The 25,549-nt window shown below is 44.4% G+C and overlaps 1 protein-coding gene across 4 annotated transcripts in view; it reads right to left on the bottom strand.

The window, feature by feature from the left end:
- Positions 1 to 10,460, bottom strand: part of ELMO1 (engulfment and cell motility 1) — a 1,282,006-nt gene extending 1,271,546 nt beyond the window's left edge. For 3 of the 4 annotated variants that reach the window (XM_085607465.1, XM_085607469.1, XM_085607468.1), the window contains exon 1: positions 10,368 to 10,460. The gene's annotated coding sequence lies outside the window, so the exon portion shown is untranslated. The remainder of the gene's footprint in view (positions 1 to 10,367) is intronic. The other variant, XM_085607467.1, reaches the window with a different exon arrangement.
- Positions 10,461 to 25,549: the final 15,089 nt, after the last annotated feature.

Here is a 25,549-nt window from a genome sequence, read left to right as displayed (position 1 = left end):
AAGTCAGACACTAAATATATATGCTTTGCTCCCCCTAACACCCACCCCACCTTAATACCAACCCACACCCAACCCTTGACCACCACCCTGCTGAAATGAATGCAGCCCTCGGTCACATCACAGTCCAAACGTTGTGGCCTTTTGGAAAAGGTTTGTAAGTACCCATACTCTAAAGCAGTGAAGCCCTCTTGACCTTTACATGTGGCCCCCTGATCAACAGCAGTGCTGGGCTGCTGTTCACTCCGCACGAACATTAAAAAGATTTTTTTTTTTAAATTGTGGTTCCAGACGACGGCGGACACAATGACCGCACTTCCCTGTGTTGTTCCCTTATTGTAAACCGGTAGTCAAATGTAGGGTGAGCGTGCACAAACCAACTCCAGCACTCACCGTCGTTGAGTGCCAACTGCTGTGCAGAAAAATGAGAGAATGGGATTGGTAGAGTGGTGCACTGCTCGTTATTGTGACAGTAGTAGTCAATTAGTCAATGAGCCTTGATGTTTAGTAAGTCTTTATTTTCCAAAAAGAGGTTGCCAGCCAACGCGTTTCGTTCATGAAATGAACTTCTTCAGGGCATGTGTAAGTATTCTTGGTAGATCAGAGCAGTGAGATGGAAAGTATTCCGTGCTGGGGCCGTCTTGGTAAGGGCCTGTATGCGCATAATCTGGAAGGCGGGCTAAAAATCAAGCTGTTCGCTTCTGTTGTGAGTCACTAAAGACTTACTAAACATCAAGGCTCATTGACTAATTGACTACTACTGTCACAATAACGAGCAGCGCACCACTCCACCAATCCCATTATAACATTAAAAAGATGTTAAACAAACGGACAAGCATTTATTTAAAGGTTAATTAAAGTTAAAGGAAGTAGGTAGGGTGTCCTGCACCACTTATCTCTAGGAACACCTTCATTTTTAAAGCCATCTTGCAGGAAAATGCAAAAATATGATAAGGTCTTTTCGAAATTCAAAAAGTGTATTTCAATAACATGCAGAACCATTTCACATTAGTATATAAGATTAAATCAGTGCATTGAGAAGTATTTTTTAAATGAGTTTTCAAATATGAAATTAGAAACATTCATTCTACCCCCCTCCCCCCCACTGACAACAATGCCAATAATGAAATAAGAGGAAAGTCAGTTGTTATGTGCACCCTTTGGGTGGCCAGGGTTGCTATTACACATGAACAACATTATAGCTTATTAAAATCAAAGATAGGAGAAGGTTTTGTACAGTGCACATCCTCTATGTCATGTATTTGAGGTCCTCTTAGGTGTGGTAATACAAGAAAAAGTAGGGAAATAAAATAATTGCTTAGGATCACACAGTTTGGTAAAGTGAATCCCAGGTTTTCTGGTTTCACATTGTGCAATTCAGCCACTAGATGTATATGCTTTGCTTCCTCTACACCCACCTTACTGATTGCCCCCCCCAACCTCCCCCAGACTGCCACGCTGCTGGCATCGATGCGACCGCCGGTCACATCACAGACCAAACTTTGCAGCCCTTGGGAAAATGCTTGTGAGCACTCATGCTCTAAAGTCATGCCATTTAATGACTTTAGAAGCAGTATTTTTTTACAATATGTAAAAAGCAAATTTGGTCATGCCCTAAACAGTAAATCTCCTGGACCTGCAAGAATCTTATAACAGAGATGAAGTTGCCAAAAAAATCTGCTTTATGCTATTTTCACAAAGCCCTCCATGGAACATACCCAAATAAACCATAGGATTATTATACATTTGGAAGGACGTTCTAGGTTTAAGATATTTTACCCATTCTAAACAATTTTCTCTTTTTAAATTAAAGCTCTTCAAATTAGCACCTTGACACAGTCAAGTGTGATATCTTTGCCTGTTTTGAAGGCTATTGTGGTGGATTTTCCTTTACATCTCTCATCTGTATGTTTCCCACTCATGCCTCTGTTACTGTCTTTAAGAGATTCACCACATGCTTGCACTCTGCAGCTTCCTGGCATTTTTACAGTACGTGTAAAACGCCTCTCTGAGAGCCAAAAGTGATGCATTTTCATTTGCATTCTTTAGAAAGTAGAAAATAAAAAGAGCTGTAGAACAAAGTAATAACCTAATAGCAAAATTTTCATAGGACATTTCGCGCCCCAGGCAATCACGTACCACGGTACTAGTAAATCTCCTAGATGTGTTGCTTTGTAGATTGGCCAGACAGGCAAGACCAGCCATGGTCGGCCACCAACCTATAAGCTGGCAGCTAATGCTCTGTGAATCTCATTTCACAGATTTGAAAAGGAGCCCATCTAACTCTATTCCACCTTCCTTGTTCCTACATGGATTAACCGGAGCTGGCAAAACATAACTGTTTAGACCAACCAGCTCGTCGCCGCCATATTCTTTTTTGTAACACCACTGACACTACAGCGCATGGCAACGGTGTTCCTGGGAACTGAATGGTAGGAGCTTACACATGAAACTCTGGATCACTCTTGTTAGGACAGAAGGCAGAAAGCACTTTCCAGCAAACAGCATAGCATTTGTTTTTTTGTGGCCAAAATCAATGACGCTCTCAGATTCAATTAGTACTGTCCTGCATCTTTCCACTAGCATAACCGAGTACATCATTCAGGCCCAAACCGAAGTCAGTGAGCTGCAACCGATCTGGGTCATGTTACCCTGTACCTTGCTTGGGTTGCACGGATTCCTGCTAACGTAAGTCTTCTGCACCAAGGGTATTATTTTCTGAAAGCGTTCTTTCTATTTGTCGCTTGCTGTGCCACATTCAGGGCCGGCTTTAGAGATTGTGGCGCCCTGTGCGACAATCTTTGTTGGCGCCCCCCCCCCCCCCCCCGCACCCCTCAGCAAACATTTTTTCTGCTGAGTTGTATGGTTTCTCAACCGCATATTAAATATATACAGGATACATTTTAGAATATATAAAATGTATGCTCAAATGTCATGTAAATTAAATAGGGATTAGATGGGGAACAGATATTACGACACCATCAGTCAATTATAGCTTATTTTATAGCCCAAAACAATATACATCTTGTTGATGTAATTATTAACATTTTCTAACTGTTAATTTTGTAAAAACAATTTGCAAATTTCAAGAAAATTGAACTTTACGGGCTTTCATTTTTGCAAATGCCAATATTGATGTGGATAAGTCCAGTTGTTGTGCAATATCATTTTCAATGGATAGGATTGCCAAAGATGATAGCCTTTCATCTTTCATTGTGGATCTTAAATATGTTTTAATTAACTTTAACTTAGAAAAACTTCTCTCTCCACTAGCTACTACCTCGGATTCCCTCACTGCCACCCTCCAACAGAGCCCCTCATCTTTAAGTAGCCCCTCTCTCATATACATTTCATTTGTTGTATAGCGCTACTCATATCAGTGTAGTGTGTGTCAGTACTTTACACCACGCACACATTATACAGAGACAATGAATCATACAAGTATATAAATCAGTATACAGGGAATGCCACATAAGCAAATGAGGATTACAAGGTGTATGAATCACATTTCATCCATGCTGGTGGGCCGGATATTTTAAGAGGGTTTGGTCTGGGGAAACACAACCTTAGGATTTAAAGAGTATTCCTTGGGGTCGGTTCAGCTTTACTGATAAAAATGTATATCTGCCCAAACATACTCATTTTAGCAAAATTAGAATAATGAAAGACTGGGGAAGTTCTAACTATGTCACAAAAAAAGAAAGCGAAGTTCTAACTATACCATTCATGTTTGTATGCAGCTCTTTGATGACAGTTCATTGGTCACTGTCCTATGTTTGGATTGTAACTTCTGAACTGCAAGTAACAAAAGGATCTCTGTGACAAAGGCAGTAACCCACTGAGCTTCCACATAAAATACAGTTCATCTGCATTTAAAAACTACTAACAGACAAATGATTGCTCTCCAGCAGGATCATTAATCACCAGCGTTATCTGGGCATCTTTTATTGTCTTATTGTTGTCCTGCATCACACACGAAGTATGTGCCCTGCTGGGCCTGCGCATATTTTTTAAAAGAAAAACATATTAGTAACACATTCTCTTACGTACTCCGTTAGTCAAACTTTGTGTCACAGCCTGCTGTGATAAGCAGCTGCAGGAGTCAGGAAAGGTGAATATGAATAAACAAACTTATTTTCTCCTGCGCTGCATAGAAAAAGAAATATCCACGCAGCAGAACATTGCGGCCATTGCCGGGAATGTAGAGATGAAGGGGTGAAAAAATAAACAAAGCCTCGTTAACATGAAAATGGTCTTTTAAAGACCTGTGAAGTACTCGGGTGCGGCTGCGATAATCTCTAAAACGTTGTGTGCGTGCACGCCCGGGAATCTGTCTCTGCCCGGGCTGACACACACGACGTGTTCTTTGCGCGCCTGCCTTCAAGCCCTCACTGCGAGGGCCAAGGCTCATGTTTGGGTCGCTAAAACCGGGCCTGAGAAGGAGGGGAGGTCACCACCCTATATTGTTTGTGCACAGTGCACATTTAAATTATTGATTGATTTTTAAAAAGTAGACCGTCACCTAACTCACTTCATGTTGCTGCAGAGAGGAGGCTCGGTCTCTGTGCCACTGCCAAAAATCCCGTGGACTGTCGGAGAGCACACGCAACCACCAGCAACATTAGCCGCCGGAAGAGTATCTGCGAGTTTTCCAAGGCCCGCCCCCGCTCGCATCCCGCGATGTAGGTAACGGTTTCAGTTACAGGCCAATCAAACGTTCAACACTTAGTTAGAGGCAGTCAGGCAGAGCAACGCATGGGCGGGCAAAACAAAAGCGTGCCTCCTGATTTGGTAACACGGTTTTCCTCTCTTTCCATTTCTACGACGATACATCGTAGAAAAGAAGGAGGGGACAACCGTTTAACAGTGCAGGCAGGCTCAGTGAGGGCTGTTTTAAGAGTAAGAGACGTAGGTGGCGGCCGGCGCCCCCTGACCTTGGCACCCGGTGCGGTCGCACCGCCCAAAAGCCGGCCCTGGCCACATTGCAAATATGAATACATTACGATACGAACAGTGTGCATGCTCACAATGTCTGAACCAGTAAGACATTGATAATCAATCTTCTCCAGCCTGTGAGGCTATGAGATGAACGCATTCTCAAAGGAGTAGCAATGCACTTGAGGATACAGTACTACTCAAACATGTGGAGTAGCTCATGGAAATAGTTTTTATCATCTTCAAGCAGCATTCGTGGAGACTTTCCTTGCATTCGCTCTGCTGAACACCAATGATATACCGACACTCAGTCTTCTTATCATGCTCTACTGCATTGATATGTTTTTGCATTGGTGTAATCTATCTTCTACAGTTGTCCACTTGATTGCTTTCAATGTTGAGAAATCAGGTGGTAGACTGAGGTCACCTCTGACACCAAGAATTGGGGGTGCTAGTATTTTTGTGAGATACTCTTAGGAAATACTCCCTAGAACAGTGCAGACGAGGCTTGAAAGCTACACTCCTTATCACTGCTCCTTCTTTCTCTGCTCACATCACTCAACTACCTGAGACAATGTTACTGTGGAAGTAGGGGATTCAATGCAGTGGCGGCCGGTATTTGAAGGTGGTGGGAAGCGAGGTGTGGGGGGGGGGGGATACATTTTTTTTTTTTTAAATACGCACTTATCTGTCTGCTGCCTCCCGTCGCCTCCTACTCTCGGTCCTCTTTCCAGGGCAGGAAGCAGGATGCACCCCGCTTCCAGCCTCCGGATAGCCAATCACAATGCTGCAATGCAGCGTTGTGATTGGTCTTAGCACCGTGGATCGGCGCTCCGCCAGAGAATGGACGACTGGGCATGTTCTCAATGCAGGCTCTAATGCAGCCTGCATGGAGAACATGCAAAGTGCGCATGAATGTTTGGCCGGACTCAGAGGGCCGGCCAAACATTCATGCACACTTTAGGGAGTACAAACAACTCTTCCCTTTCTCTGCTCTGTAAGCAGAGCAGCCCTGCCCGCCCATAAAGCTGCCGCAACAAGGAAAAAAGTAAAATTATAATAAACTAGTTATTTTATTTTTCCATTAGTGACACTGCTCAAAAGCAGTGGGGCGACACTCCTAAGTCTTAGCAGAGGAACCGCCACTGATTCCATGGAATTATTGTAAAAAAGCAGCAATGGGAGCTCTTTTGATGGTTGTAGAAGTCGGGACAACATAAGCTCACAAGACTGACATCACAGGAAATAAATCCGGGCAATTTCACTGTTTGAAAAGCCAGAGAAGTACATCAGAGTACAGACACTGGCAAAGTCTGCAGCATTTAATTATGCAGTTTACAATGTATTTGTTAGATAGCTGCTCACAAACAAAGTTGATGAATGAAGCCTATGGATGGGTTTGGTAATTATAGAAATTGGTTTGCCACTGGTTCGCTGACAAGCGACAATAAAAGCCTGCCCGCAGACAGTATTAAGATCAGCACCATTGTTCGCAATCCAGGAACACTAAAAACTGCAGCATAGGTCCAGGAGGCCAGCCCCATTCCAGATTTTAATGATATCATAAGAAACAATTAGATACACTTATGGCCTGATTACAAGTTTGGTGGTGCGGGAGGGGACTGTCACGCTGACGGGCCGCTCCACCATACGCATACGTGTGTGCACCACAAACCAGATTACGAGTTTCCTCGTGTCTGGCAGACGTTTTTGGGCGGTGCCTTTGAAAATGGACCCCCCAATGGGAACGCCAAAAACAGTTTCTGCACGGCATGGAGTGTAAAGTCCGTGCTGTGCAGGAACTCTGGTGCATGCACACAGGGAGGCACATGTTGTGCCCCTCTGCATGCATCCCATGTGCAACAGGGAGCCCTGCAGGACCTCCTTTGTTTCAAGATCGCCAGCCTTCTCATGGAGTAAAGACCTCCATGACACCGCTGCCAGTCCTGAAACTCGTAATATGCATGGCAGTGCCGCAGGAGCACCACCAGCATATTGCTGAGCCCCTGAACTCCGCACCTGCGCCATAATTAGGCCCTTAATGTAAATGGAACACTTTTACATAGTAGTTTGACATTCAGATAACCTCGCACAGATCCAGACCCCTGGACCTATATTTGATACACCAGTACAAAACAATCAAAAGTTTAATTGGAAGAAAGTGAGGATAAGTAAGAAGGTGGCAGCTTGAGGTTATGACAACAAATGCTTAACTGTATGTTTAACTTAAAATACAGCCAGTGAAGGAAGAGATCTAAGAAAGATCATGTCAATGACCATAAATTGCACAAAACAGAAAGTAAAGTCAAGAGTGCTGAATTACAGGTGGTATAGAGCGTTAATGTGGATGTGAATTTGTACCCAATATGGCACTAAAATATAACAGAATGTTATTAGCAGATTAAATGAGCATACATTAGGCACTCTTCATATTAATATATAGATTCTGTAATGCGATTAAACATGGATTGGATACATAAAAAGAATTTGAAAACCACAAAAAAACTCAGAAAATCATAGCACCAGTATCACCTGTTCCCTTTGTGGTTCTCTAAAATTAAGTAAATAAATCATCAAATATGGTTATATTTCTTTCAAGAACGAACCAATTCAAAAAAAGATTATATTTTCAGCACACATTCTTACATCTTTCTACCGTTGACCCAAAGTGAGAGGAAGTTGGCTGAAATTTTAGGATTATTCCAGGAAATCAAAAATAGTGATCTTTATAATGTTTGCAATTACACTGTGTACAATTGAAGAATTTGAGTGTGGCCTGACAGCACAACTGTATGCAAGACCTATTGTTACCAGTTACTTAAAATATACATAGAGTGGGCTTTTTCTCCACCCAGAGAACTACTACTCTATCGCCTTATGCTGCTGGGTGCACATGCGATCACTCTGCCTTCTGTGGAGTGCTTGCACTGCAATGCATATAGGACTATTTTCAAAATACATACTCAATATTTTATCTCATGCATGCATTGCATACAGAAATTAAACCATTTTATATTTTTTCATGGCAGAAGACATTTTTAAATGCTTTTGGCAGGAATCAAGTGTGAGCAGTTACCATCACTGCCTTTTCGACCACCATCATTAATGCCAACATCATTACCACGACTATTACTAGCACCACTACCTTCAACACTGAAACCATCAATGCCATTACCATCACCACCACAGTCACCGTATGTGTGTGTCTGTCTTTACATGCTTTATTTACCACATGAAAGCAAAAAGACTTTTGGGCTTTGCCAATGCTTGTTGTAGGTCTAGCTCGACAATGGGGAGGTCTGCAATTGCTAATGTTAACAATTTTTCGAAAAGATTGAGCGGGCTGTGACTGCACCGCGATGAGTATTGCTTCCTGACTTCATGCTACTGACTGTTAGTGCGGGCCTCAGAGAAGGCTACTGTGGCCAAACACATCCGATGCATGTGGAGTATTTCCTTTAGGGAGGGTAGAGTCTGCACAGCATTTAATCTGCACAGAACCACTCAGGGATGGTGCCATATTCAGGCCACACTGCAGGCGGGCACTCACTGGTGCCACCACAAATGGCCCCGAGCAAAGTATGAACTTGCAACAAGTGGCCTAAAAAGGTTTGCTAGTGCACAGAGGTTAACCAAATGGCAAAATGTAATTTATCTTTGGCTCTGGAAATTCTTATCATTCTCAAGACCCAGCATTGGCAAAGCCAAAAGTTATGCTATTAGAGTGCTAAAGCATGCAACTAGCATCCATGCACGCTTGTGTTTGCACGTTAAAGGCAGACCAATGGGCTGTTACAACGAATGTTGTTATTTCTTCAACTGATCCAACCCTAATATTAATACTTCCAACTTTAACTTGCCCTATAATTGTAACATTTTTCTTAGACTATTTTGCCATGATAGTACGAATGATATGTTGCAAAGATCTAATCCACAGATAATGTCCTCCCTTCAATCTGGTGTGGCCCAGTGCGTCACCGGTATCGATTTGCTCAATCAATACCACCATGGAGTAGCCTATGCTTTTGTTATCCGATCATTCCCTTTAAATAGGAAGCCAGGATCTCAATTCCATGTATTAAAGATCCATCACTGACGATCATGTCTTTGACTAGACGGCTCAGTGAGCTGAATGCTCGTCACAGACAAAATGTGTTGTTCAGGAGGTCATGAGTATGAACCCCTGCAAAGTAGACCCAGCCTCCCATCTATACATGTAGGTAAATCGAGCAGCATACATTGGGTAACTGTCGCAAATATCATCGCGCTTAGAAACCGCATTAGAGGAGTATTTAGTGACAAATATAAAAGTAAACAATTGTTAATGTATAAACACCATTCAAATTGCGCAATGTTATATTGCTAAAGGACTCTCCTTGAACATTTAAGGACTTGTGGGCTGTTCCATAATGAAGTTACAGGACAGAAAAATATGAGTTGTGAGGGGTAAGAGAAAGTAACTATCGGGATAGATGCATTTAAAAATACAATAATGATAAAATGAAACCACATACAAAGTCTACTTTTTATGGTAAAATTCTCCATCAACAGATGGTAAAAAAAAAAAGTTTCGTTGAAATTCTCTACAAAATAAGTGAGGGAAACTTCTCAAACTCCGCAACATCACCAAGTCGCAAACTTTGGCAACTCCGCAAAAGTTTGCAGGCGGAATTTTCCTTTCGAACAGTGCTAGTAAAGTGCCAGCAATTGAGTTCAGGTTGTCAAAGGCCGCGGGCGCAAGAGGCGTCAGGCTTCTGGCGGTAAACCGGTGGCTCTTCAGAGGACCTCACTATCCTGCAGCCAGCATCTGCCCCCTGAATGTAACAAGCGCTGTAACTATCTCAGAGGCGCTTCGGTCCCGAGTCGCGCAGCTCTGGCATCCTTTGGTGCCCGCTCGGCTAAAACAATTAAGCTAGAGGGGCAGCGACCCCGTGTCCCCTCCATTTTCCCGGGGCTCAGAGCCCGGCCGGGACCGTCTGCTCAGCGGCCGAGTAGGAACGGGGACTGCTGATGAGCCGGTCACGCTAGCGAGGGAGCGGAAGCCTGTCTGGCGCCGGACTCTGCCGCTATGCTTATGCCTTGTGAGTAAGGGCTGGAAGCGGCAAGGGATGCACTGTGGCACTCGGCGGTGCACTAACAGCCGGTGGACCACTTCATGAAGTGCGCTGGAGCCGCTAGTCTCGCGCCAGCCCCCCCGTGCAGCGGATCGCGTGCTGCTGGCACGGGGGGCATCTTCTCGAGTCGCGTTGGCAGCGTCTGTCTGAACTGCTGCCTAGTGCTGAGAGGCCAGTGCTGGGGTCCTGTGCCCGCATGGAGCAGTTGCAGCGCAGTGGGTGGGCGCCTCGGTGCTGCCTCGCTGATGCCTGACTGGGTCTGACGGGTGTCACCAGCGTCCGCTGGTTGCCTCCCCCCACACCCCTCCCTTCTTGAGTTACCTGCTTCCTTGGTCCTCCCGCCTGTTGTTTCCGTGATTTGGTCCTCGGGAGTGTGCAGCAGTCCCTTCTGCTACTACTGGGGTGTGTTTATGCCCATGTCAGTCATGCATAAGCAAGCGGGTGGCCCTCCTCTTAAAGCAACAGTCTTCCTTTTTTTTGCTGGTCTGATTGACATCCCCGTGTGCAGCTCAGTCTCAGCACTCCTATCTCTACCGATGGGTATCAGTAACTGCACGTTGTTTCCAATCTACTGAATAATATTTCGCACGGAACTTTGGAAATGTTAAGGATCCAAAAGAAGAGACTAAACGGAAAACAAGTTCCCTCTAATGTGTAAACACACACTCAAAGTCAGCAGGGCGAGCTTTGAGAGGCACAAGTGCGCACATGCTGGCGCATCTTCCAAGAAACTCCGCCAGAAAGCTCTCAGTCAACCACCAGACCCTCAGAACCAATGCTCCAATGCAATGATTTGGGTTAGGGAGGCAGAGGGTGATGTGCAGGAGGGGAGCACAGGCTGTCGCGCAGGGTTAGAGTTAAGGGGGACGTGCAGTGGGGCAATACTGTTTTCTGTAAATTAGATCAACTGAGCTGTGCAATGAGATAACTGGATTACGCACAGTTCAGCCACACACGGTGTTCAATGGCGGGTGAGGGTGGTGTGCAGGTTTGGCACATGATGGAGAACATCGTGGGAACACAGTAGTGCTCCCATGTCGTACGAGAGGCCTTGAGACAGCAGCATTTTGGGGTAGGAGTGTGCCTGCCGAAACATAGAATGCAAAAAACAGAACTGCAAGTCCCAGAATGCACCGTTCTGTTGTCGAGAAAGGCAGAACAGGCCGAAACTGTCAGACATGACTACTGCCACATTTCAGCTATGCACATAAACGGATGGATGGAAAATTAATAGAAATATCTATTTTCTCTTTGAGAAGAGCACAATTTAAAATTTTCCTTTTGCTGCTTTATACAACTTTCTGCAGTTTCAGTGTTCCCAGTTTGGGAGAAAAAATGTGAAGTAATTCAGTTATCTATCTGCTTTTATTTACTTTGCCCCTTTCAGAATTTAGTGCACTATTTTTTCATTGGAAAGGTATCAACCAGCACCAAAACATAGCATTTAAAAATACAGAGATGAAATACGGATTGAGATCACACACAAATTTGTAAGAATTTCACTCGAAAGATCTAAAATTAATAAATCATGCATGGGTACAACCGAACTACACACGCAGTAGGAAGTCGCTATAAAGCAAAAATCAAGCATGACTGGGAAAAAGGGAACAAAAGAAAGAAAAGGGATAGACAACATATCTATAGCACGTAATCAGGAAGAAGATCAGACAGACTCTGTCTAATGGGTTCCCAGATTTTTTAGTAGGAAGTCGATATAAAGTGAAAATCAAGCATGACTGCGACAAAGGGAACAAAAGAATGAAAAGGGATAAACAAAATATCTACAGCACGTCATCAGGGAGAAAATCAGACCGACTCTGTCTAATGGGTTCCTAGATTTTTCGCAACAATCTGCATCTAGCGTCATTTTATATTACTATCATTTCTAGCCCACAAAAAAAAGAATTGCTGGTACCAGGCCAAAGGATCCAAGGCAGAGTCCAGGTGCAGATGCAAGGTTGTTGGAAGTCTGCTGAGTCCCTGAGACTTGAGATCAGGAGGCCAGCCAACTAGCCCCTGGAGTCACTCTGTGTACTGGGTTCAGTATATACAGGTTCAGTCCTTCTCACCCAAGCAAGAGGGCAGCAGGCAGCAGGTCAGCACAGCAGGGCATCAGTTACTTCAGAGTTGCAGTACTTTCAGCAACACAGCAGTCTTTCTTCCTGGCAGGGTATCCACAGGTCCCAAAGTGTATTGGAGTGGTGGTGTCTGGGGTCCTTCTTTTATACACAGTTGTGCCTTTGAAGTGGGGAGAAGCTTCTGGAGGCATGCCGTTGAAATGCACAGATGTCCTGCCTTCCCTGCCCTAGCTCCAGACTTGCTACAGGGGGTATGCAGCCCTTTGTGTGGAAACAGGGCACATCCTATTCAAGGGTAAGTGAGGCGGGCCCCAGCTCCTATCTCCAATCCTGCCAGTGATGGCCCATCCAGTCACATCTGAGCTCCTTTTGTGCTTGGCTATCTGGGAGGAAAACACAAAGTCCAACTGCTACCAATACCCAGTCATGTGACCCAGAGATAGACTGCAGGCACCAAATGGCTAAGGCTTGAAAATGCCAACTTTCTAAAAGTGTCGTTTTCATAATTCGAATTTAAAATCCGACTTCACCATAAATTAGGATTTTAAATTAGGATTCCAGAGACACCAAACATGAACCAGTTACCTTTACCATTCGGAAATTACACTTATAAAATATGATACATTAATTCCAATGTTATCCTATTGGAGAGGTCGGCCTTGCAGTAGTGAAAAATGAATGTAAGAGTTTTTCACTACCAGGACATAGAAAACGTAAAAGTACATGTCCAGCTTTTTAAATAGTGAATACAATCAAAAACAAAAGGTTCTCTACCTGTACAGATCCATTTGTGCAAAAGTCACTAATCATCATCATCATCAAATATCTTTATTTCGGTCGTTGAGACCATAAAAGAGTGCGTCATAATACAATAGAAACATTACAGTATAAAAACATTGCACAATTGTAATAAAAGTATTAACTCAATACAACATCATTACTTGATATGGTTTTAAGAAGACGTAGACGTGTAAACCACATAGACGTTAAAAATTTGGCAACCGCAAAGGCAATTGGGGGCGAGATGTCAGACTTGAGTATTCTAAAAGCGGGGGAGTATTGTTTAAAGCCCATGTTTCTGAGAAGTGGACAGAGCCAGTACTTCCTTGCTCTGCTGTACACCGGACAAAAGAATAAAACATGCAAGTCTGTCTCTTGTGTCTACTTGCAAAAAGGGCATAGAGCCGTGTGTGCTGAGTGTGACCAAAGTACAGTATATGCCCTCAGCGGGAGAGTGTTATATCGCCATTGCATATAAAGCTTTCTTGTGAGTGTGGGACCCATATCATTATAAGTTGACTCTAGGTGGTAGAAATCTTTAAGAGCCAGGAAGTGGGCGGTGTGGGAGCCCTCCCTCGCATTCCTTATAGCATCTTGTAAGTGATGCTCGCGAAAAGCCTTCGTGATAAGTTTGCGTGAATCCCTGGAACATGCAACCTCAGGATCATGCCACAAGTCAAGTCTACCCAGTGTCTCACAAGTATGCTTTATGTAACTTAGCCATGGTATTTGTATGTTGTTACGAAGGCGCAAAATCTCTTGCAGCTCTGCTCTGTATTTAGAAAGTTCTGGGGAAGACCATATTTTACACCAAAGGGTTAGGGGTTTTAAGCCCAACTCCTCTGAAAGCGGTCTTAAACCCAGATCTAATCTAAGTGGCAAAAGAGGTGTACTGGCAGGTAACGCTGTCAGCTGCCTGAGAAAAGTATTCTCCGTTACCTGGAGCTTCTGTACAGACGTGTGTCCCCAGATTTCTGCACCATAGATAATGGCCCCCGGGCCTGGACCTTATATATTTGTATGCGTGGGCCTAGGGGCCTATATGTGAGGCCTTTTGTCATCCTGGCAACGCCTCCCACCAACTGGGTCAATTTCATATTTGCCCTTAATTTGTGTGGCTCCCAGGTCATGCGCTCGTTAATAATTATACCCAGATATTCAAAGGTAAAGACCCTCTCCAACCTGGAGGACCCTATACTGGGCGACGCTCGTGTGGTCGGGGGGGGTTGAAGATCATAAATTTGGTTTTAGCGGCATTGATCTCCAACCCACGTTCCTCACAGAATCCTACAAAGCCATCCAAAACCCGTTGGAGTCCCATAGGGGATTTGGAAAGCAGCAGGGTATCGTCCGCAAACATAATTGCAGGAACCCTGCTGCCGTCCAACTTGGGGGCATCTATATCATTCAGGGTGCAAAGATGATCTACGACCCCGTTGACGAAAAGACAAAAAAGAGTCGGGGCGAGGACACATCCCTGCCTGGCCCCCCTATTGACAGGGAAAGCATCGGACAATGTACCATCCCTTCCACATCTTACTTTGGCATAATTCCCCTGGTGCAACCTTCTCAGAATTGAAAGAATATCCACGGGGACCCCCATCTTTGTTAGCACCGACCATAACTTATCTCTGGGTACCAGATCGAAGGCGGCACGGAGGTCCACAAAGACTGTATAAAGACTGCCGCCCTCAATCAACACCGTCTTCCAGTATAAAAGGTTTAAACGGAAGATTTGGTCGGTGGTAGAGATACCTCGTTGGAATCCCGCTTGGTAGGGACTCATAATCGCCATTTCTTCGATCCAATCCTGGAGGCGATTTAAAATGAGCCTGCCAAAAATCTTCTGCGGTACATCTATTAGGCTAATGGGTCTATAATTGGCTGGGAGCAGAGGCGAACCCTAATCACTGGAACATTAGCAACACAGGCCTAAACTTATAGTGACACCACACAAGGATAAATAGAGATTATCAAAAGGATTTTATTATAACTTAATAATGTAACACTTAAAGTTTTTAAATACCCATTCGGATAGAATGTTGACTAAACACATCCCACAACACGTTCACTCAAACCTCAGGCATACCATCTTATAGACTCACATACTCACATGTCTAACAATATCAGACATTCAACAATATACAGTCAATATATACATCAGTAGAACCCCCCAATGGATCTAAGGTTACATAAGAGGCCTTACAGGGAGTACAAATTTACCTCAAGAGGGAATAACATGTCAGGACATTGGAATCGATTATACAGTCAGGTGATAAACACAGTTAAATATTCATGAAATAGTAGACATTCTTAAAAAACAATGGGGGGGATCTTTCCTATCATACAGCTCCACGTATTTAATCCAGCGCCGATGTGCGTTTCGGTGTTAGGCCCCGATATGGGCCTCACCTTCTTCAGGGCACATAAGCCAGCTAGACAAAAACAGTGGGATGTGCCTCAAAGTGAAGGCAGGAACGCAGTTAGTCAACTAGAGAGATCAGAAGAGACCCACGGGTTCTCGGGCCGCACCTTAAGATTCAGCCGTTCAAGATGAATAAATCTACAAAAGTCGGAAGGGAAGGCAAGTCCTAGGATATCAGAAGGAATGGGGACACTGCGTGTTTTCTGCCCGTGTGGGATAGGTCACGTGGAAAGAGAAAGGAGATCAACTACGGAAACTCCGGGTGGTTCAGCTGATTCTATGAAGAGACTCTCAATATGGCGGGCAGGGGAGTCCCTCGATAGAGAGATTAATATCGGCACGGCAGCATAGCAGCCATATGGGCGAATATAGCCGAATCCCATAGAAGTAACGCGGCAGGCACAGTTGTAAAGGAAATGCTCCAAAGTCTGATAAAAGGAAATATGTGTTAGAGATCGGCAGGATAGCCGTTAGCGAAACGGTAGCTCCAACGTTTTAAATACACTGCACCCTGCATTTGCGCTGTCCTGGGTCCACCTTAGGGGTGACTGTATGTATTACAAAAGGAAGGTCTGGGCCTGGCAAAATGTTTATTTTGCCAGGTTGAAATGGCAGTTTAAAACTGCAGACAAGGGCCCTCTAATAGCATGCCTGAGGCATGCTTACAGGGCTACTTAACCTCTACAGTGCCCATGAAGAGATAGTCTCGTCATGGAGCACGGTTGCGCTGTGCCCATGACAAGACTATCTCGTCATGAACCCCACCCACTAGTGCAACGCCCGGCACAGGAGGGGGAAAGGGCGTGGCACTGAAGGGGTTAAGTGGGTGGCGCAATCAGTGCTGAAGGTCCATTGTACCATTTAATTTACACAACATGGGCACATATATTGCACTTTACTAGGGACTTATAAGTAAATTAAATAATGCATTTGAGTGTAAGTCAATTCTACCATGTTTTAAGGAGAGAGCACAAGCACTTTAGCAGTGATTAGCACTGGTAAAAGGCACAGAGTCCTAAGACCAGCAAATTTGAATTCAGCAAAAAGTATGAGGAGGAAGGAAAAAACTTTGGGGATAACTCTGCAGAAAGAACCAGGTCCACCAGGAATACCCCAGCAACACTGGCTGGGACTTTGGGCCCATATCCCAGCATGATAATTTTAGGCTCCAGTCGAATACATGTCTTTAATAATTGATTTAATTAAAACAAATACTTTATCCCAATATGGTGCCATAATGTTGCAAGAAGCAAATATATGAGTGGTGTCTGCAAAAGATTTTCTACACCGAGAACAATCAGAAGTCGCCCGAAGAACCCACTTATGCAATTTATAAAGCGAATAGTAGAGCTCAAAGAGAGTTTTAAAAAAATGGGTCTTAAGGCAAGATACATACAAAGTGCTTTGTGCAAATAAATTTATATGTGCAGTTTCAGCAAGTGAGACCGCAATATTCAGTTTAGTTGACCACCTGCATGACCGTGCATCCAGTTTATCTATTGTATGATTATAATTACTCAAAATATGATAAAAGGTACATATGTATCTCCGACTCAGAGCTTTGATAACATTTTGCAAATGTTGATTATCAATCAGGCAAATATAATTAGGGAAAAGATGTAAAAGGAAGTACCTTAATTGCAAATATCGAAAAAATCCAGTTTTACATATCTCAAATTCCTAACTCAACTCCTGAGAGGATAATAGATTAGCATTACTGACAAAATGGCCCAAGGTTAAGTTTTGCAGGCCTGGCCTGTGCCATCTTAATGCATGGGCACGCTGGACAGTTGCCTGTGGGCCCCACGAGCATAGGAGCCCATGCTAATCTCTGCAATATTTTTATTCCTGTGAGTGGCTCTGTAGGCAGGACCCAGAGCACTGCTTTGCCTGGGGGCCTATAATGCTGTTAAGATGGCCAAGGGCCCGGCCTACAGATGATGTACCTTCTGTGAATAGATAATGGACAGTTATACCCGAGAGCTGTGTATTGATGGAACCTTGCTCTAATACCAGCCACGGCCCGTATAGGGCGTGCTACCGGGCGGTGATATGGGGCGGGGGAGGGGCAGGGTGGGGGGTGGTAAAATGCGGCATACGGACGATTTCAGGTAAGTAACGAAAAAAATAAATAAAACAAATTTTGTTGCGCGTATTGTATTGCTCATCAAGGTTTTTTTATATTTACAGATACATTTCAGCCAACTATTTTTGACCTTATTCATAAAGCCCTCACTCAAGTATTAAGAGGATTAGACCTGTATAAATAAAGATCGCAAGGTAATATTACCATTTTGTATCTGCCTATTCAGGCAAATGAAGCTGGTCACAATTTTAAAACAACTGAAAGACTCTCGTTATATAAGGCATCATAATTCTGAAAGAAAATTATTTCAATATTTATAGAAATATGGACACCAAGATATTTGACCGATGGAACAAAACAGGTGTCTAAACTTGTCGAGCCAGTATTCGATAAAATTTGTAACCCGAAACGAACCCCAAAAAGAACACTGCATTTTCAATAGCTGAAACAGCCTTTGCAGAAGAGATGTTAATATAGCTATGTCATCAGCGTATGCTAAAACCTTGGCTTGCCAAAGATTAAATTGTAATAAAGGGAGACGAATTAAGGGATTGCATGAATGGGCCCAAATAAAAAGCAAATAAAGACGGGAAAGAGGGCAACCCTGTCTCATACTATGAATAATATGAATAATATCTGAGAAATTACCCATACATCCTGCCCTGGCAGCTAAAGAGGAATAAATTGCCCAGCAACGCGTAGTAAAGCCAGACCGAATGCCCATCTGTGTCATGACTGACCACCAATAATATTATTCAACAGGAGAGGGAGGGAAAACAGAGAATTGGAGCCACTCTTGGTCCCCCAAATTTTAATTTCAAATAAACAGCGGAAGAGTGAAGCCAACAGAAGAAGAGCCAGCAAGAGGAGTCACTCTTGTATTTTTAAGAGAACCCTCACTCACCAACCTGGTTGGTGGCGTGCTTCATCATTGGGTTCCCACCAGAGAGGCCAAGTGCCTCCCTGGTGTGCTATGATGTCTGACTACAGCGGAGCATTTTTTTAAATGTTTTGTGAATGTGAAAGGTGATGGTGGAAAAGTTAAAATTAAAAATGCCTTGATTTTATTTAGCAAAAAGTTTATTAGTGCTAAATCAGGCACAGTTAAAAAACAGTGTAGTGGATGTTTGGGCTGGGTTAGAATGGCCAGCTACATCCAGTGTGTCAAAAGGAGTGTGGTCAACATGTTTCTGCCTCCAGACGCCCTTAGCGAGGCATTAGTCAGGACCAAGTATCACGGCGGTGTGCGCACGCTAAGGCGCACCCTGACCTGTGGTATATAAAGATGACTGATGCAACTTACAGTTTTAAGTTGTAGGGCCCTCAGAGTTTCTGAAAGCCAAAGTGATTATATAGTGTAGGATTGCCTTACACCATGGGTCGCAGTGGGGGGCGGTGGCTTGTAGTCACACGAACTCCAAAGCCAGGCACCCGCTCGGCACCTGGGTTCTCCCTTCGACTGGACCAGGATATCGCAGTGGGTCGTTGATTCTTGGATGCCACTTTAGGTGCGGAAATTGCCAAGTTAATATGGGGCGTAGTGTCCCGAGTGGGGATAAAACCATGTTGCAAGGTATCAACTAGGCAAGTTACTACGGCTACCGAGTGATTTAATAGGATCTGTGTAGAGATTTTAGAATCACAATTTATTGAGGAGATCAGTCAACTTGACCCTCAATTGAGCGGATCCTTACCCTTCTTTACAAACATCGCAATAAAAGTTTACCCCAAGAGCAAAGCACAGAGTTTGAAAAGGCCATAGAATTAACAAGTTCTATAGAAATGATGTAATGATTTCCTGGAGTTTCTTATTTCTTATTTCTTTCAAGGGAATAGCATCAAGGCCAGCAGCCTTTCCTGATGTTAATTGTGAAATTGCTCTTTCAAGCTGTTCCCAAGTAATCGCTGCATCCAGATCAAGTTCCTGCTCAAATGTGAGTCTATTAAAGGAACCAGCCTGCAAGTATTCATCAACCGTGCCCTGAGAGGCTGTACAATCATAAGTATATATCGCCCCATAAAAGTGGGTATATAAGCCCAGAATTTCCAAGTGTCAGATACTATCTACCCTGTTACATCCTTAATGCCTTGTATAATATTCTTACTGCCCTTGTCCTTAATTTGAAGTGGCAATAGATGACCTATCTCCTTGCTATTTTTGAAATATGTCAGGTGCTGAGAATGAGACTTGAAGATACAATAGCCTTCTGGGGTAAGATGTCGGCATGAGGCTGTTGTGGCTCTTACACGGCTACCCCCCTCCCATGTTGGATGGTGGATATTTGTTGCCCAGCGTGTTTGACGTGGCCAGGTTTGCTCTCCCCTCGGCAGCCAGCTCATCTGCAGCCACACGAGATCATGGAATACGGCTGGGCTAAGCTGGGCAGGCAGGCAGAAAAGCGGACGCCTGCCTATACCTGCGGCAGTCCATGCTCCGTATCTTCCGCTTTTGCAGCACCGGCTGTGCAGATGGACATGCTGCCTGGTTGCCTACGATGCTGAGAATCCAGTGATCCTACAGCAGTGTACGGACAATACTGTAATGGTTCCTCATGCTATAGATGCTCTTTCTTCCCTGATAGGGAAGGGTTCCTGATTCTAGCTGCTCCTTGTGGAACCAGCTTCAGTGTCTTACTCTTGGATGGCTGGGGCTTGGGGTGCCCGCTGGGCCTGTCTGCTGCTATGGGGGTCTTGCAGTGTTCCTGATGGACTATGGAGACTTGCTCTTCAGCCCGTCCATCAGTGGCTTTGGGGGACATGGCGGCGGATGCCAAGGGTACTATGGCCCAAGGGGCCTGAAAACCACTGGTAAAGCATCGACTATGCTTCAAGTATTCAAGGTGTCAAATTTGAAGTCCAATCTGGAGCCTAAAAAGCCAAAGGAGCCCAAAGAGTCCACAGAGCTCATTGAACACTCGGAACTCCAGGCTGCAACCAATTTTCTTGCACGTTCTTTAGAGAATGCTGATTCTCTTGGAAACCCTGGCTGCACAACAGAAGGTTTAGTTATTATGGAAAGGGCTTGCTCTGAATCCACATGAGCTAACTTATTGATACCATGTCAGGCAGACGCCCAAGTGGGAGCTTTTGTTAAACTTTTTCCAGTGAATCTTACACTCTCTGTAAGCCAGACTCCATCCAGAGAACCATGGTTGACATTTTTGGCCCAAAAGGATCTGGTCTATCTAACATTGGGCTCACTCCATCTGTTTCTCTAAGGAGGCTAATGGGGCTGACGCCAGTGTCCCATCAGCTGCAAATTATAGTGTACATGGGGGTGGCTACACTAGCAGAGAGAAGGAATTTCAAAAGAATGAAGAAGTCCTGGAAGCCTTCTTTTCCCTCTCAGATTTTTCAGAGAATGGCAGTTCGGGTAGTTTTGACCCAGATGCTGATCATTATTCAAAGACTGGAGAGGAGAAGGTTCTGGAAACCCCTAACGTGTCAGTAGGTGGAGAAGGCTGGCCTACACTGCCATCCACCAAAACAGTGAAGACCTAGGTGGATAAGGATATTAAAAGTAACCTCAGACGGGCACGCACATCTGATGAAATCGCCACAAATTGCAAGGAGGACCTGCTTTGGGATCCCCAGAGCGTGGAATTGACTCTCACTCAGGCAATCCAAGGTGTGGATCAGTCGGGGCCACTCTGTGGAGCTCAGTTAATACTGCCAACACTTCTTGTGCTGCCCAGTCTTTAGACTCTCTGTCTGCCCTTAGATCGACTTTTTAGGGTGAACTATGGTTCATTCCAATGCCAATGGCAATGTCTCGGGGCCAGAGGGCACTTCTCCCTCTCTTTCATCTATTTACGATCTTCTCCAGTTACATAGAGAGGAGTATAAGAAGGACTCAAAGGTTCTAAAAACGTCCCATATTAAAACGCAAGTAGTGATGAAAAAAATGGCAACAAATATGGGTCTGTTGTATGGCAGCCTGAATAACCTGGAATCGCAACCCTCATAGAATCTGTCCAAGTGAAAACTAGTCAGGCATCTCAACATAATGGGATAATCAGGAACGATGCTCAGAAGATGGAGGATACTGAAAATCGTAAGAAGTGAAACAACCTAAGCATATTGGGAATTCTTAAGGGCAGTAAGGGTGTCAATCCCCGTGGTTACATAGTTCATTTGTTTAAACAAGCGTTTCCCCAGCTCAGGGACTGGGATATTGATTGCCAGATTCAGCTTGCACACAGGTTTCCTTTCTGCAAGCCTTTCAAGGATTGGGCAGCTCAGTACCCTCACACTACATTCATTTACGTGGGGAGTTTCCTTCTCGGGCAGCTCATATTTCAGCTGGTTCATCCTCACAACCCAGTAAAAGCCTATTGAGTTGAGTTCTTCATCAGGTCCGATTTCTGATATGAAATTGTCGAACACAGATGGCAATTACGAAAGAAAATTATGTCTTTTTAGATACTCAGCACCACGGTTTCATAATTAGAGCCAACTAGATCAAAAATATGTCTGAAGGGTCAGATAACTTACTGCCAAGATCCTGAAACGGCAAATGATTTGCTGAAATAATGGTGGGGAGGGAGTCTGCTTCATTATGATCATTTTTTATTTTTTATTTTGTTTTCTGTGTTTGGTTGATGTATGTTACTTAACCCCTTCAGTGCCCATGACGAGATAGTCTCGTCATGGAGCGCGGTTGCGCTGTGCCCATGACAAGACTATCTCGTCATGAACCCCGCCCGCTAATGCAATGCCCGGCACAGGGCGTGGAAAGGACGGGGCACTGAAGAGGTTAAGTGTGTGTGGGTTAATTGCTGAGCATGTGCCTCCTCTTTATGCTCTTTTTGCTCATGCTTGCTTCCAATATTCTGGATTATTTATCTTTAAAGGGGATGGTGTTATTTTTTTGACTTAGGGAGTTGTGAGGTTCACCATGTCAGACCTGCCAAATCCGCTCATATGTTTTGGGATTTCAGAGTGACCTATGGATTTGGTGTTGTTATACACCTTATTTATATGAGTTCTGCTCTCTGGTGGGAGAGCGGGACAGGAATGGGCGAGGTAGGAGAGGACTGTGGATGGTTCCATCGGGCTGGGGTGAGAACGGGATAGGGTGGGATTGAAGCTGGCTGGAGGCTGGATTTTAGCATGGTATGGGCAAGATGGAGTTTTTTTCAGTTTCTAGTTGTTAAAGGTGGGTCTTGGGGTTTAAAGGGAGAAAAGGAAAGCAGACAGCACTTATTAAGGTGAATTTGGACAATGCATTGGCTACTTATGTTCTTTGATGGGTAGCATTTTTGGCTCACGTAACCAGGAGTTCATATCCACAGTTGGAGTATAAATAGTATGCGATCGGCCACAAAGGTTAGATATATCAAGCATGGACTCTCTACTTTAAACACACATGGTGTTCAAGTGACCTCTCTTACCACTAACGAGTGCCACAAACTCCCCAACTGGGGCTCTTATATTCTCTCTGCAGCCGGGATTGAAGCTCCTAAATGGGAGGTTGCTTTATTGGCTAAGAGTAAGGAGTGGGTCACACAATAGGTTCAACTGGATCTGTCGGGGCATTGGCTGATTGTTGATATTGCTAATTCCAACTTACACTTTACAATTTGTACAATATATGGCCTAAACACTGATGATCCCACCGTATTAAACTTTCTACTCACAGAGCTTGGTCTGTAACAGGCGCCTATTATTCTGTGTCCAGAGCGGCACCCAAACAAATCCTTGAGACTCATGCTTTGATTGATGTCTGGCATGCTTTCTGTGGTGGGTTGGGGGCAGAATGTGTTTTTTAAGCATTAGTCTATCCCACATGGCACTTCGTCTCGCATCGATATTTTGTGGGATAGCCACAATATTCTACCGGCTTTGACTATTAGAAATAATCAAAGGATTGTGTTAGACCATAATTCGGTGTCATTGCATGTCATATCAGATAAGCTCATTGATGCAGTATCGCCTTGACTGTGGAACTTTGATAAAAAGTTATGAATGGACTTGAGCTATATTAGTTTTGTGGGTTTGTGTTTACGGAAGTTCCTTAATATAAATGCAGGCTGGCACAGCCAGGCCTAGAATTGTTTTGGATACTCTTAAGGTTTTTGTCTGCGGCCAAACCCTGAGTTTAACTATTTGTAAGAATAATGTGGTTTGTTCTATTGACATGCGGCTGTGGTATAAGCTTCTTCAGGTAGAACTGGAGTATTGCCTCACTCAAACGTCCCCAAGTGGCTCTGCTGGCGCTGCCAGAGTCTTTGATCAACTGACCGTGCTGCTCATGCAATTGAAGAAAAGGATTTGGGTGCAGGGTGAGGTTGCAATATCAGAATTTAGCCCACAATTTAAAAGATGTGGTAATAAAAGATGCAAGCAAGCTGCCCTCATTACACAGTAGTTATGGATTTTCAATACTTCGCCCAGACATATGGATTCTGATTCTGGTATGCCAATTACATTTATTTACTGGCATCCACAAACTTTGGGCTTCGTTACGATGGCAGACGAACTTCAGTCCATCCAACATCGTTTCGGATTTGGGACCGGCCGCCTACAATCCGAATCATGATGCGACCGACACCATGGCGGTGGCATCACCTACATTTTGCATTGTGGCGGGGTTGGGGTCAACAGCCCCCTCCACAATACAAAATATAGGGTGCATACACATCCCTACACTACGTGGCAGGCACCCTGCATGTCCCTGCACCTGGAATTAAGGGGGACCCGCTACGGGCCCCCAAATCCGTTTCCGCCAGCCGTTTTGCGGCGGGTTGTCTGCCACTAATCGACCAGAGGACAGGAATATCATAATCCCTACAGCGGTGCCTGGTAGGCACCACCACAATTCAGGTCTGTGCATTTGGTCCGATGGACGGTCAGATTTGATCCGCTGTGCATTTGGTCCGATGGACGGTCAGATTTGATCCGCCCGTCTGGACCATGGCGGTTGGTCTTTCCGACCACCACGCTTCCCCAACGCTTCTCCCCACCATCATAATATGGCAGGTGGAAATTCGAATTGTGATGGCGGAGGGCCCACCACCAACAGGCTGTCGGTGGCGGGCCTTCCGCCATCGTAATCAGGCCCTTTGTCTTGTAAACCTGCAACATCACATTTTAAAAATATTCTGAATTATTTAATTCTGCTAGGCTTTCCAATCGTGTGCTTTCCAGTGCCTGCTGAATTTTCATAATGAATGAATGAAGGTCCTTATAAAGTGCAAAAGACAGTCACTCCAGGACATCATGGCACTAAAACTGATGAAAATATGGAGTGCACTCTGCAGAAAATGACAATTTTAAGTTATTTTGTGAATAATTGATCATTTTTGAGCTGATGGAGACCAAAGGCAAAAGAGTTTCAAATAGTGGGCGCAGTGATAGAGAAGGGCCTGCCTCCATTCTGGTTGTGAAAAAATGATAACCAGTGAGCACAGGCAGTGAACTAGACCTGAGAGGCCACTTTTTTATTTTTTGAACCAATTTTTGTTAAGTTTCATCAGTTATTCACAAACATGTCAAGTACAGTCGGACCTGCATAGCGCATATAACAACTATAAACCCATCCCAGGTTTCATACATGCATCGTAATACAGTTTATGCAGCAGGAGTCATTGGTCCTCATTACAAACATATGAACAAATAAGAACAGCAGGTCATAACATCTATATTCTCATGGAAGAGATGAATAAGTTAGCAAATCTCAGCTGCAATCCATGCAGGTAGCAGCGGTGGGGCGGTGGGGCCAGTGAAGGGGGGATTTCGTGGGACAATCCAGAGGGAAAATTAAATAAATAATCAATTTTTCCTCGGCATCGTTCCTTGTAATCCCCCCTTACCTGGCCCTGCCGCCCCAATGCTGTGACCTGTGCGGACTGCAGCTGGCAAATCTATGCTTAGGTCATTTTGCATGCACCTGTGGTATCATGCATGGGGGTGGTGTTGTAAAGGGTCAAGCAAGATATTATCCCATGCTGTAGTAAGCATCGACGTCGGGAAGGGGGAGAAGAGGAGGATAAAAAAAATGTGGGGGAGGAGGAAAAAAGTGGAGGGGAGGAAGGGGATGTGCAAATATTAACTAATCAAGCAGACCTTCCTCGAACGTCTGTGAGTCATGGAGCAGGACTTCCCACTCCGCAGCTATGGGGACCATATGCAG

This window comes from Triturus cristatus, chromosome 5_2 (genome assembly GCF_964204655.1).
Source record: "Triturus cristatus chromosome 5_2, aTriCri1.1, whole genome shotgun sequence".
Classification (NCBI taxonomy): Eukaryota; Metazoa; Chordata; class Amphibia; order Caudata; family Salamandridae; genus Triturus; species Triturus cristatus.
This window is presented reverse-complemented; position numbering and strand designations above follow the sequence as displayed.